The 11,643-nt window shown below is 34.3% G+C and overlaps 1 pseudogene; it reads left to right on the top strand.

Annotated features, from left to right (window-relative positions):
* Positions 1-1,860: 1,860 nt before the first annotated feature.
* On the top strand, positions 1,861-11,643 carry LOC116142279 (annotated as a pseudogene).

Genomic DNA, 11,643 nt, shown 5'->3' with positions numbered 1-11,643 from the left:
CTGGTATTAGTTGTCATGAAATAACTGAATATGGAAGAGTCCAGTTTGCCCGTTTCAATGATGTTGAGGTAATTGTTTGAAACTTTTTTAAATATGGTGTATTGTATTGTTTATATGATGCGTTTACATTCTATTTATTTATTATAAAACCATTGAATCAGGAAATGAATGTGATGAATTAGAAGAGAACGGGATGTGCAGAGGAAGAAGTGGAGCCTCATATTGGAATGGTGTTTGATTCAGTTGATAGTTTGGTGAAGTATTACAGAAGGTATGGGAATAAAATGGGTTTTGAAGCAATGATACGTTCGTCAAAGAAAGGAGATGATGGAATTATGAGATACGGGACAGTGGCGTGTCTTGTTCTGGGAAGGAGAGAAGTATGCAGAAATACCTTGAAAAAACAACCTGTTGCAAAAACAGATTGTAAGAGTCGGATTAGTGCAACTTTGAATGGTGAATACAAATGGGAAATTAAGTCAGTTGTGCTTGAACAAACCAGAGCTTACAAGTCGACGAAAAGAGATATTTCAAAGTAAACCGAACGATACAGCCTTTTGTGAAAAGGGGCTTGAAGTTAATGATCAGGCTGGGATTAGACCGTGTGAAAAATTTTCAGTCATGTTCAGTTGAGGCAGGAGGTGTAGAAATTTGTCGTTTCTACAAAAAGATTGTAGGAATACATTGAAAAATTAGAAGGCTACGACTTGGAGTTGGAGATGCTTCGGCAGTGCTAGAGTATTTTATGAAAATGCAAAAGGAGAATTCCAATTTCTGGTACATGATTGATGTAGATGAAGAGAGTTGATTGAAGAATGTGCTATGGGTTGATGCTAGATGTAGGGCCGCCTATAAAGATTTTGGTGATGTTGTGACTTTCGACAAACGTATCTAACGAAAAAGTATGATATGCCATTTGCGGCTTTTGGGGGTTGATCATCATGGACATTCGACATTGTTAGGTTGTGGGTTAATTTCACATGAGGACACAGAGACATTTGTATGGCTTTTTCGTTCTTGGCTTGAATGCATGGATGTTGCTCCTAATGGAATTATCACTGTCAAGATAAGGCCATGCAAAATGCAATGAGATGTGTTTCCTAGTACAAGACATAGGTGGTGTTTGTGGTATAATGAAGAAACTGCCTGAGAAGTTAAGGGTATAACGATATGAAACTAAAGTTTACGTTCAAAATATTGTGTATGATTCGTTGGCACGTGAAGAGTTTGAATGACGGTGGAACAAATTCATTGATGTGTATAACCTTCATGAGAATGAATGGTTATCTGGATTGTATAAAGAAAGAGTACGTGGGTGCCTGCATTTCTTAAAGATACATTCTGGGCAGGTATGTCTACTAACCAACGTAGTGAAAGTATGCATGCATTTTTCGATAGATATGTAAATTCCAAAACAACATTGAAACAATTTGTGGAACAATATGATAATGCATTGCGAGATAAAGTGGAAAATGAGAGGGAGGCGATTTTAGATCTTTCAAGTCTTGGATACATGCATAACGATACCCCATTGAGAAACAATTTCAAAATGCATACACAACCGCAAAATTTAAAGAGTTTCAAGAAGAGATTGCGGGAAGATTTATTGTGAATTATCTTTTCTGAAAAAGTCCGATTTTATGAGGAGTATCAGGTTTTAGAGATATTTGGTTTGGGATAGTAATCGGCGTGTTCCCTTTCTGGTTTACTTTGAAGAAATTCATGTGATATTCACTGCAATTGTCATTTGTTTGAGTCAAAGGGATTTTATGCAGACATGCCCTTATTGTGTTGATTATAAAAGGGTTTCACACATTCCAGATAAGTCATTCTACGGCGTTGGAGGAAAAACATAAAAAGATGTCATACGAAAATCAAGGTAAGTTATAATGGTGGAGCACAAAGTTGAAGGACATGTTTTGAGAGTTGTCTAATCTAATGTTGACAGTAGTGATAGGCATCAAATAATGAGGAAGACTGTAACATGTTGATGGAATTGATTACTGGAGTGAAAAACAGTTGGAGCAGAAGGAAGATGAGGGGGGGTTTGTTAGTAAAGGGGGGACAATTCAGAAAGAGGGGAATAGTCTAATTAATAGTCCCCGGGTAGCTCGCAGCAAAGGTCGTCCTCCATGCAAAAGAAAACAATCGAAGTTGACGAAATTGTTTGTAGAGCTAAAAATCAAAAACTCCAAAAACAAAGACTTGGTTGAGTTATAAACCCATTCTGACATGATATTTATTTTTAAGATTATTCGTATTTGAAGTTTATTATAATAACTTGATTATTAATGGGTTATGCTATAGGGAAAGAATCATCAGCAGACCGAGCCAACATTGCTGAAACTGTATTGGGAACTCAAGTGTTGTCAAATGATATTGTTGCTACTCAGGTATGTGTTATGTAGTTGGATAATTGTAAAAACTTGAGTTTTCTATAACATGTGCTAAATTGTGGTTATTAAACATTGACAGTTGTCCACTGGTCCGGTTCAGAATCTCGAGCAAATAGTAATTTGTCCTGGACAGGAAGATGTAAATGATGAACATGTTTGTGGGAGAGATTTGTATCGTCCACTGGTGGAGCATTGTTGCATTTGTATTCGGTAGAAATTATTGCATTGTGGTTAATTCTGATGAATGCAGTTGAGCTATATGCGAATCAGTTGTTTGTTTTTATTCTTTTTGTTGCTGATTGGGTAAGAGTAGACTGTTGGTTGTAGGGTGTTGATTCATAATAATAATAGAAATGTATATATTATCCTTATTCGGAATGTTTTCAGTATATTATCGATATTTCATTTAGATTATTCTACATTATTTCAGATTTAGGGTATTGATATTTTTTTGGCATCAGTGTGTATTTTGATTATTTCTGTTGCTAGTTGGGTAAGAGTACACTGTGATTGTAGGGTGTTGAATTCATAATAATAACTTAATGTATATATATCCTTATTTTGGATGTTTTCAGTATATATATCGTCACATTTTATTTCAGATTATCTACATTTCATTTCAGATTATACTGTGCCACATATAATCTTTACATAACATTTATACTAAAAATTAACAGTCATATGAAATTGGAGAAGTTCAGCTAATTGAGATATTGTGAAACAACTATTAAATAACATATTTCTGTAACAATTCAGTATTTGAACTACTCATAATTACAATTAACACGTAGTCGGTGCCCAATTAACTATACAAATGTTGAGAAGACAGAGATTGTTCAGTAGTTCTTCATCCTAGTGTAGGGGGTGAGGCTGAATGGAGGAGGACGAGGCTGGTGAGAATTTCTCATCATGTTGGATATTTCTGTCATGCGTTCCCAAGGATGTCAACCGTTTCTTCTATTCTTGTGCGAACGAGTTGAAATCACTTTGCAAATGATCCTGTTGTTCTTGCATTTTCTCAATATGTGAAAAACTCTCTTCTTGAAACCTTTCAATCCGATCAATTCTGCTTACTATTCATCTAAGGTTTGAGAAGACATTTTTCTAAATTTGAGAAGATCCAGGTTCCATACTCGTTTTTTCTTTCCGCATATAGACTCGTCCTTCATTTTCCCTTCTGGAATAGGGACACCTCCATGCACCGTTGCCTCTCCCTCAATTTCATCTAATCAACAACCATCTCGTCACATTCTTTTTAATCAAACCCATTTTAGACAAAATGACCACACACAAATTATTTGCAGAAAACGTTATCTTATTGGCTTCATCTAAAGGGGTGGTCTGAAAACCAAATTCTGACATATTAGCGTAACAATCATCCCCCAATAAATGTCACTTTTCTGCTTTAATCTCTCCCAACTTTTAATCAATAACTGAGCTGAATTACTTGCTTCCCTGTTACTGCTGCTTCCATCAACAATAAAACTTCACTGTCACATTCCCATTTGTCTCTTTCTGCCATTAAATGTGAATGTTAGAAATCTGTGAAAAACTCTCATGGCAGGATTTCTTAACTTCGTAGATTTACAACGTGGATGATAAACCCTATTCCAGAAACATCCGTCCAAGCTTGTCTGGAATCCACATTTTGGGTACGCATCCAAACCTTCAAAATCAATCCCTATCCAGTTTGCTAAGTCCTGTGGCCTTACTACACAAATCTGATTCTTTAATCTAAAAAAACGTGTATATGGCGGTAAATCATCAGTACTTGTCTCCACAACTTCCAAACTACTAAAAAACTCGTAAATCAAATGCTTATATCCGTCATATGTAATACTCGCCAACTGCTCCCATTTCAAATTACGGATCCAACCATTAATCCATCACCTAAACCCAAACTACTTATAAATTCTATATCCAAACTTCTTCCAAGACAAATCTCTTTTCGCCATCTCTTTGTATTGCTTTTTATGTTGCCTATCCGAAATTGGACTCCAGATGACGAAGAGCCTGCATCCGGAGTGCTTGTGTTTTTTGCTCTTACCTTTTCTGCTTCCTTCTAAAACCCTGCAAAAAACATATCCATAAGTACTATCACAAACACAACACCATAACCATGTATCCACTTTTAACAGTATACTATCAAAATTATCCACATTCTTGGTATGAGTCATATTAAGAGCTGTTTGATTTCTGTATGTGTTTGAATGGGATTTCTTTGGTTATGTGTTATATGATGCATTAAATTTAAATCCAGCCACCTTTACCGCATAATGTGGGCAAAAATGCAGTCCAGAACAATGAATGGAGGCTGAATTACATGGTTCTGGTAGCATTTTGCCCAATTATGCAGGTAAGGTGGTGGGATTTTAAATTTAAAATCCCAGCCACCTTTACTGCATAAATTGGCAAAAAAGCAGTCCAGAACCATGTTTCCAGCCCCAATTATGGTTCTGGATGCATTTTTGCCCAATTGAGCAGGTAAAGGTGGCTGGGATTTTAGCACCTGACCTTTACCTCATAATTGGGCAAACATGCAGTCCAGAACCATGAATTGGAGGCTGGAATATATGGTTCTGGAATTGCAAATTTGAAAATGCAGTCCGAACCATGTAATTCCAGCCTCCAATTCATGGTTTCTAGACTGCATTTTTGCCCAATTGATGCAGGTAAAGGTGGCTGGGATTTTAGCCACCTTTACCTGCATAATTTGGGCAAACATGCAGTCCAGAACCATGAATTGGAGGCTGGAATTACATGGTTCTGGACTGCATTTTTGCCCAAATTATGCAGTCTAGAAGCATGTAATTCCAGCCTCCAATTCATGCTTTTATTCAACAAAATTGCAACCCATAAATGCATATAAAACCAGCCACCAATACATGTAAATTTCGGTCGACATAAAAGTCATAAACTGATGGAACTCGGCACCTTCACAGATCTCTACTCAACTTAAACACACACACACAACTCAAATGCGACAATACAATATAACCAAGCACACATTCAGCAAGATTCCAACACCAAATCCAACGACAACTCAGAATAATGGAAAATGCTATATTGATAATGGAAAAGAGTTAAGGAAACAATGATTGCTGAAATGAAACAGTAAACAAAAACACCACTTCAATTCAAATCAATTCAAATCAACTCCAACTCAACTTATTAAACCTGCAGCTCAACTCAATCCACTTCAAATTTGAACATTAAACCTTCAGCAAAAATGCTTTATAATCCTTATTTCCAACTTACTCAATCAATTAGGAACAACAGCAACAAAAAAAATAAATAAATAAATAAACTGATGTTTTGCATTACAGTGTCTACTGACAAAAACATATGTTTAAGCCTGCATTGGTAGTTCAAGCTCCCAACTCTGATTGTTTATAACACTTGACAGTATTTTGTAGGCTTAATTTAATTGTATCATGCATAATATTGAAAAAAAATTGAAAAACGAAAGTGTAAGCCACACATCCAACAAACGGCCTTCACATAGAGTAGATCACACAACCAACAAAAATGTAAGCATTTTCCAAGCCAAAAACACTCAAAACAGAACACTTCTATTTGTCAATCACACAAACCAATCCCACCAAATGGACTGGATTTCTCTTTATCAAATCAACTCCATTAAACACAAATGTAAATCCAACACATTCATCCAACAAAAAAAAAAAAAAAAATAGAAAATAAAAAATTGAGAAACAGAAGTATCTTATTACCGCGGCTGATTTGCTTTTTTGAGATGAAGAAGACCAAGAACCAGAGCGCGCAGATGGGATGAAGAACCAAACGAACCAGAGCTCAGATGGAAGAAAGAAGAAGAAGACCGCCGCCCGTTTTTTTTCAAACGATTTCCCCAAAAGTGCAAAATAAACCTAAAACGTTTTTAATTCTAATTTTTTATTTTAAAAGTTTTAAATAAACCTAAAACTTTTTAATTTCTTTTTTTTATTTTAATTAGAGGTGGGACGGTCGTCCCATTCCTTAGGGACGCCCGTCCATAGTAAATGGACCCCATCCATATAATATGGACGAGGGTCCATATGAGTGAACGGCCGTCCATATGTTATGGACGGCCGTTCATTAGATCAAATTCAATAACGCCAAAACACGTGGGATGATTTGGATGGTTGAGTCAGCACACACGTCAGCTGGTACAAAATTTCGGTGTAAAAACACCGGTGTCTGTAGCATTGCTGTAAATTTATAACATCACATTATAAACATTAGTAATTTACTACATTATTATTTATTACATTACTTAATTAAATGATTAAAATTTTAATTAATTATAGTATAACATTAAATATCTATAATCTGATTACTTAATTCACTATAACATTATATTATAGTATGATCACATAATTAAATGATTACTTAATTGATTATGAGTTATGATATTATGTTTTAAACATTAGTAATTACTAATTTACTACATAAACATTAGCATAATACTTAATTAAATGATTAGAAATTTAATTAATTATAACATTACCTTATAAACATTTCATTATAAACATTAATTAAGCATTACATTATAGTTAAATAATTACTCAATTAAATTATAATATTATTATATTACATTATATTATGATCACTTACTTAATTATAGCATTATATAGTTAAATGATTACATAATTACTTAATTAGTTATGAATTTATAACATTACATTATAAACATTAGTAATTTACTATATTATTACATTACTTAATTAAACGATTAAAAATTTAATTAATTATAACATTACTTTATATATTTGTAATATGATTACTTAATCAATTATAACATTCCATTATAAACATTAGTATATTAATTAAATGATTTGAAATTTAATTAATTATAATATTAAATTATAGATTTATAGTATGATTACTTAATTCATTATAACATTACATTATACTATTATAGTATGATCATATAATTAATATAACATTAGATAATTAAATGATTACTTAATTGATTATGACATTATATTATGAACATTAGTAATTTACTAATTTACACAATACTTAATTAAATGATTAGAATTTTATTAATTGTAACATTACATTATAAAATTTATGGTATGATTACTTAATTAATTATAACATTCTATCACAAACAATATTACAATACTTAATTAAATGATTAACAATTTAATTAATTATAATATTACATTATAATTAAACCCTAAACCCAAATAGTATATTTGTTAGGGGTGTATTTGTAAACTTTTAAGATATTTTTATCATTTTTTAAACTAATAAGGGGGTAATTATTTTTTATAGGATACCCTGGAAAGGAACCGAAACCTGCATTTTAGGTTCCAGTTCCTTGAATTGAAGAACTTGTACTGTGCGGTTCCGGTTCCGGTTCCCCCGAAAAATGGAGGGTACCCGAAACCGCTCACCCCTAAGATTATTATATACTTAGCCTAAAAGCCACTCTTCAATTGTTCATCTCTCATTTCTCACAACACATTCTCCATATGCAACCTCCTGTGCTTGCATGAATATAACGAAGAGCAAAAAGTGTCTCAATACTTGTAGTTGCGCTTGTTGTTTCATTTGTATTGAGATTAACGTGTAGTAGTAGAGATTATATTCATATTTCCACTACTCTTGACCGACCTTTCAAGCCTCTTACGAAACCTCTCGACAAGAGTTTCCGAGGAAACGCCATTGACTTGCTTCCCACCGACCCTCGTGTTCAGAGAACAGTCCAGGGATTTGAGCCTGAACAAATCTCCGTCTCTCTCTCTTCAACCTATGACTCCGTTTGGGTATCTAGGACCACAGGTCTCCTACTTTTCATCAGTTGAATTTTCTTTATTGCTAGCTTTTATTTCATTTCATTTGGACCATCGACATTTCTAGTATTGCCATAAATTAATGTTTTTTATTTTATTTTTTTATTTTTTTGTGTTTTAGCAACTTAAGGTAGTCAGTGAGTTTTACTTGTAAATGGGTTGTAAAGGTATTTTGTATGCATAAATAGAGAAATCAACATGGAGAGAATATTTAATTTGCATATAACAGATAATAAATCTCTGCAAAAATACTTATGGAAAGTATGAATCAATCACTTAATAAGTACTCTCGCACTTAGAATAGAAATTAGGAATAAATTGTGATTAAGGAACCAAAATGATTACTAATTATTGTAAAAATGAGAGGCTATCTGATCAATCAAAATTTCCTTTTCTTTTAAAATTTTCTATTTCTTTTTTCTAATTTTATGGGAAGATTCTACGTACCAGGACATTAGATAACAATGGAATGATCCCCTTAGTGAAGGAATATACTAGAAGGAAACATTAATGCATAAATTGATTTATTCATACAGATAATCATTGAATCTTTATCTTATTGTGGGCTATTATATTATGGTCACTTCACTTGTCCTTTAGAATCTAATTGACTGATAAAGCTCGGATTGAACTTTCAGGGGACTTCCAAATTGGTGACAACATACAACCATTAGATCCAAAATCTGTGGCAAGCTTTGTTCAATATGGAATGCTAAGATTTCCACTGATTCATCCGGCAGCAGGGTATTCCCAAGTTTACAGTCAACTTTATCCTTTTGAAGGCCTTAAAAACTACACTTCCGAAATCATACACCATGTTCGTCTAAGGGGAATAACTACAATTATAACTACTCTTTCTAATGTTATACCAAATTGATATATTCTGTCTTTTTTTTTTTTTTTTTTTTTTTTTTTAAATACACATATGCTCCAAAATTGAGTCTTCCCTTAATTTATATAGAATCCTATAGACCGAAAGATATTCATTATACATTTCATTTACAAATTTTGAGAGGTAATTCACATGTTCATTATGTGGTTTGGGCAGGGTTGAAACCAAATACCTTGTATTATTATCAATGTGGAGATCCTTCAATACCAGGTTGTCCAATCACAGAAGTTACCCAAGTAGAATTGCATTGTTGGGGACCTGGGGCTCACTTACACAACAACTTCAACAGTCAGCCACATGATAAGCAACCATCCTGATCTTATTCTCTTGGTTGGTGATGTAAGTTATGCCAAGTTGTATCTTACTAATGGAACTGGGGCCGATTGTTATTCTTGTTCATTTCCGCGAACTCCCATTCACGAAACCTATCAGCCTCGTTGGGATTATTAGGGAAGGTAAAACTTCATACTTGTGTTCTCTGATTCTTTCATTTTTTTGATTTCGGAAACTTATTAAAGCAATGTCATAAAAAGTTTAAGAGATTGCTTCTGCCAATTTCTGAGAATTTTGGTTTGTTAACAGATTTATGCAGCCTCTATTGTCTAAAGTTCCAATAATGGTTGTAGAAGGGAACCATGAGTATGAAGAGCAGGCTGAAAATAAGACTTTTGTTGCTTACAGTTCTCGATTTGCATTCCCTTACAAAGAGAGCGGGTCCCCATCGACATTCTATTATTCTTTCAATGCAGGCGGGATACATTTTATCATGCTTGGTGCATACATTTCCTATGACAAATCAGGTGAACTCATGGTCGTCAACCAGTTTATTCCCGTCAACTATGTCCCTTCTCTTTCTGTATTCCATATTCAGTACATATTTGTGGCTAATGATCCTGTTCAAATTTCTCTACTACAGAGGAACAATACAAGTGGTTGAAAAGAGACTTGGCTAAGGTTGATAGACAAGTGACTCCATGGTTGGTGGCGACGTGGCACCCTCCTTGGTATAGCACCTACACCGCGCATTGCAGAGAAGCCGAATGTATGAGAGTAGCAATGGAAGAATTACTATACAAGTATAGTGTTGACATAGTCTTCAATGGACATGTAAGTGCGTAATGTCATACCTCGTCATTTTCTGTTTAATTTCAACAAATTATTTGCATATTAAAAGGATTTTGGACACATTTAACAGGTTCATGCCTATGAGAGATCAAACTGAGTATATAACTACACTTTAGACCCCTGTGGTCCTGTCTGTATAACAGTAGGTGATGGTGGCAATCAAGAAAAAATGGCGATTACACATGCTGATGAAGACGGAAACTGTCCGAAACCATCAAGCACTCCAGATAAAATACTAGGTGGCTTCTGTGCATTCAATTTTACATCAGGCCAACGGTTGGTAAATTTTGCTGGGACCGGCAGCCTAATTATAGTGCTTATCGCGAAAGCAGCTTTGGTCATGGTATTCTAGAGGTCAGTCTCACTCTCTGTCTCTTTGCTTCACACGCACATAATACACAAACTCAACATTTCCAATTCCAGATTAATTTCTCCTATTGCCTGGTGAATTAAATTAGGTGTATATAAGATGAATACAAGCAGCAGAGCTTTGAAATCAATAACATTATAAGTTTATAGTTCCATTCCATTAAACATTACAACTTGCTACTTGCTAGTACTTGGACTTCCTTTAATAGCCTTCCAAAATACTTAATAGATGCTTCAGTTGAAATAATTCTATATTGACATTCAATTTTCTGAATAGTAATGGCAATACGATGGTTTGCAGGTGAAAAATGAGACTCATGCTTTGTGGACATGGCATCGGAATCAGGACTTGTATGAAAGTGCTGGAGATATTGTTAAGAGTCTAAAGAATTATCACAGGATGGCTTTAGGAAGAAATCAGTTGCCAGATTAAACAGATCTAAATCAAGATAAAGCAAGATAACCAAGATAATCAAGCCAGGAAATAAAGGAATGAAAGCAAAGAACAGTAACACAACAATTTATAGTGGTTCGGCTTTGCAGCCTACATCCACTCTCCAAAGCTCAAAATAGGATATCATTGATCATCAAGAGGCCAAGTATTACAGAAAATTTAAGGTAAGAAAAACAAAGAAAGAACACACCCGAATAGAAACCCTTAGGCTCCTCTATGAATGCTCTATCTTTCTCCACAGCCAACAAGATTGATTTATACACAAGAGTCACTCCTAAGATTAGTCTCCACTTGTATGAAGCAATTTTCCAACCGTGAGATGAATAACTAAAATGATTCTTATCCATTTCCATGCTTCACAAAAGAGAATGAGAATGAGAGATGCTTGCAAGAAAGAAGGATCAAATGACACGGCAATAGAAGTTATCCTTATTTGAAACGACGTCACTTGCTGCACCCTATTTTAATTGACTTCTTTGACTCTTATAACAAATGTTGACTCCCCTTCGGCAAAACATAAGCCACATCACCACAGATATAATTTATATAGTGAGACAACCTGAGAGGTGCCCAGTTGAGCCAAAGGTAAACAAAAACAAGCTTTAG

Source organism: Pistacia vera, unplaced genomic scaffold (assembly GCF_008641045.1).
Source record: "Pistacia vera cultivar Batoury unplaced genomic scaffold, PisVer_v2 Contig406, whole genome shotgun sequence".
In the NCBI taxonomy this organism is placed as follows: Eukaryota; Viridiplantae; Streptophyta; class Magnoliopsida; order Sapindales; family Anacardiaceae; genus Pistacia; species Pistacia vera.
Note: the sequence above shows the minus strand (reverse complement) of the source record. Positions and strands in the feature narration are given on the sequence as shown.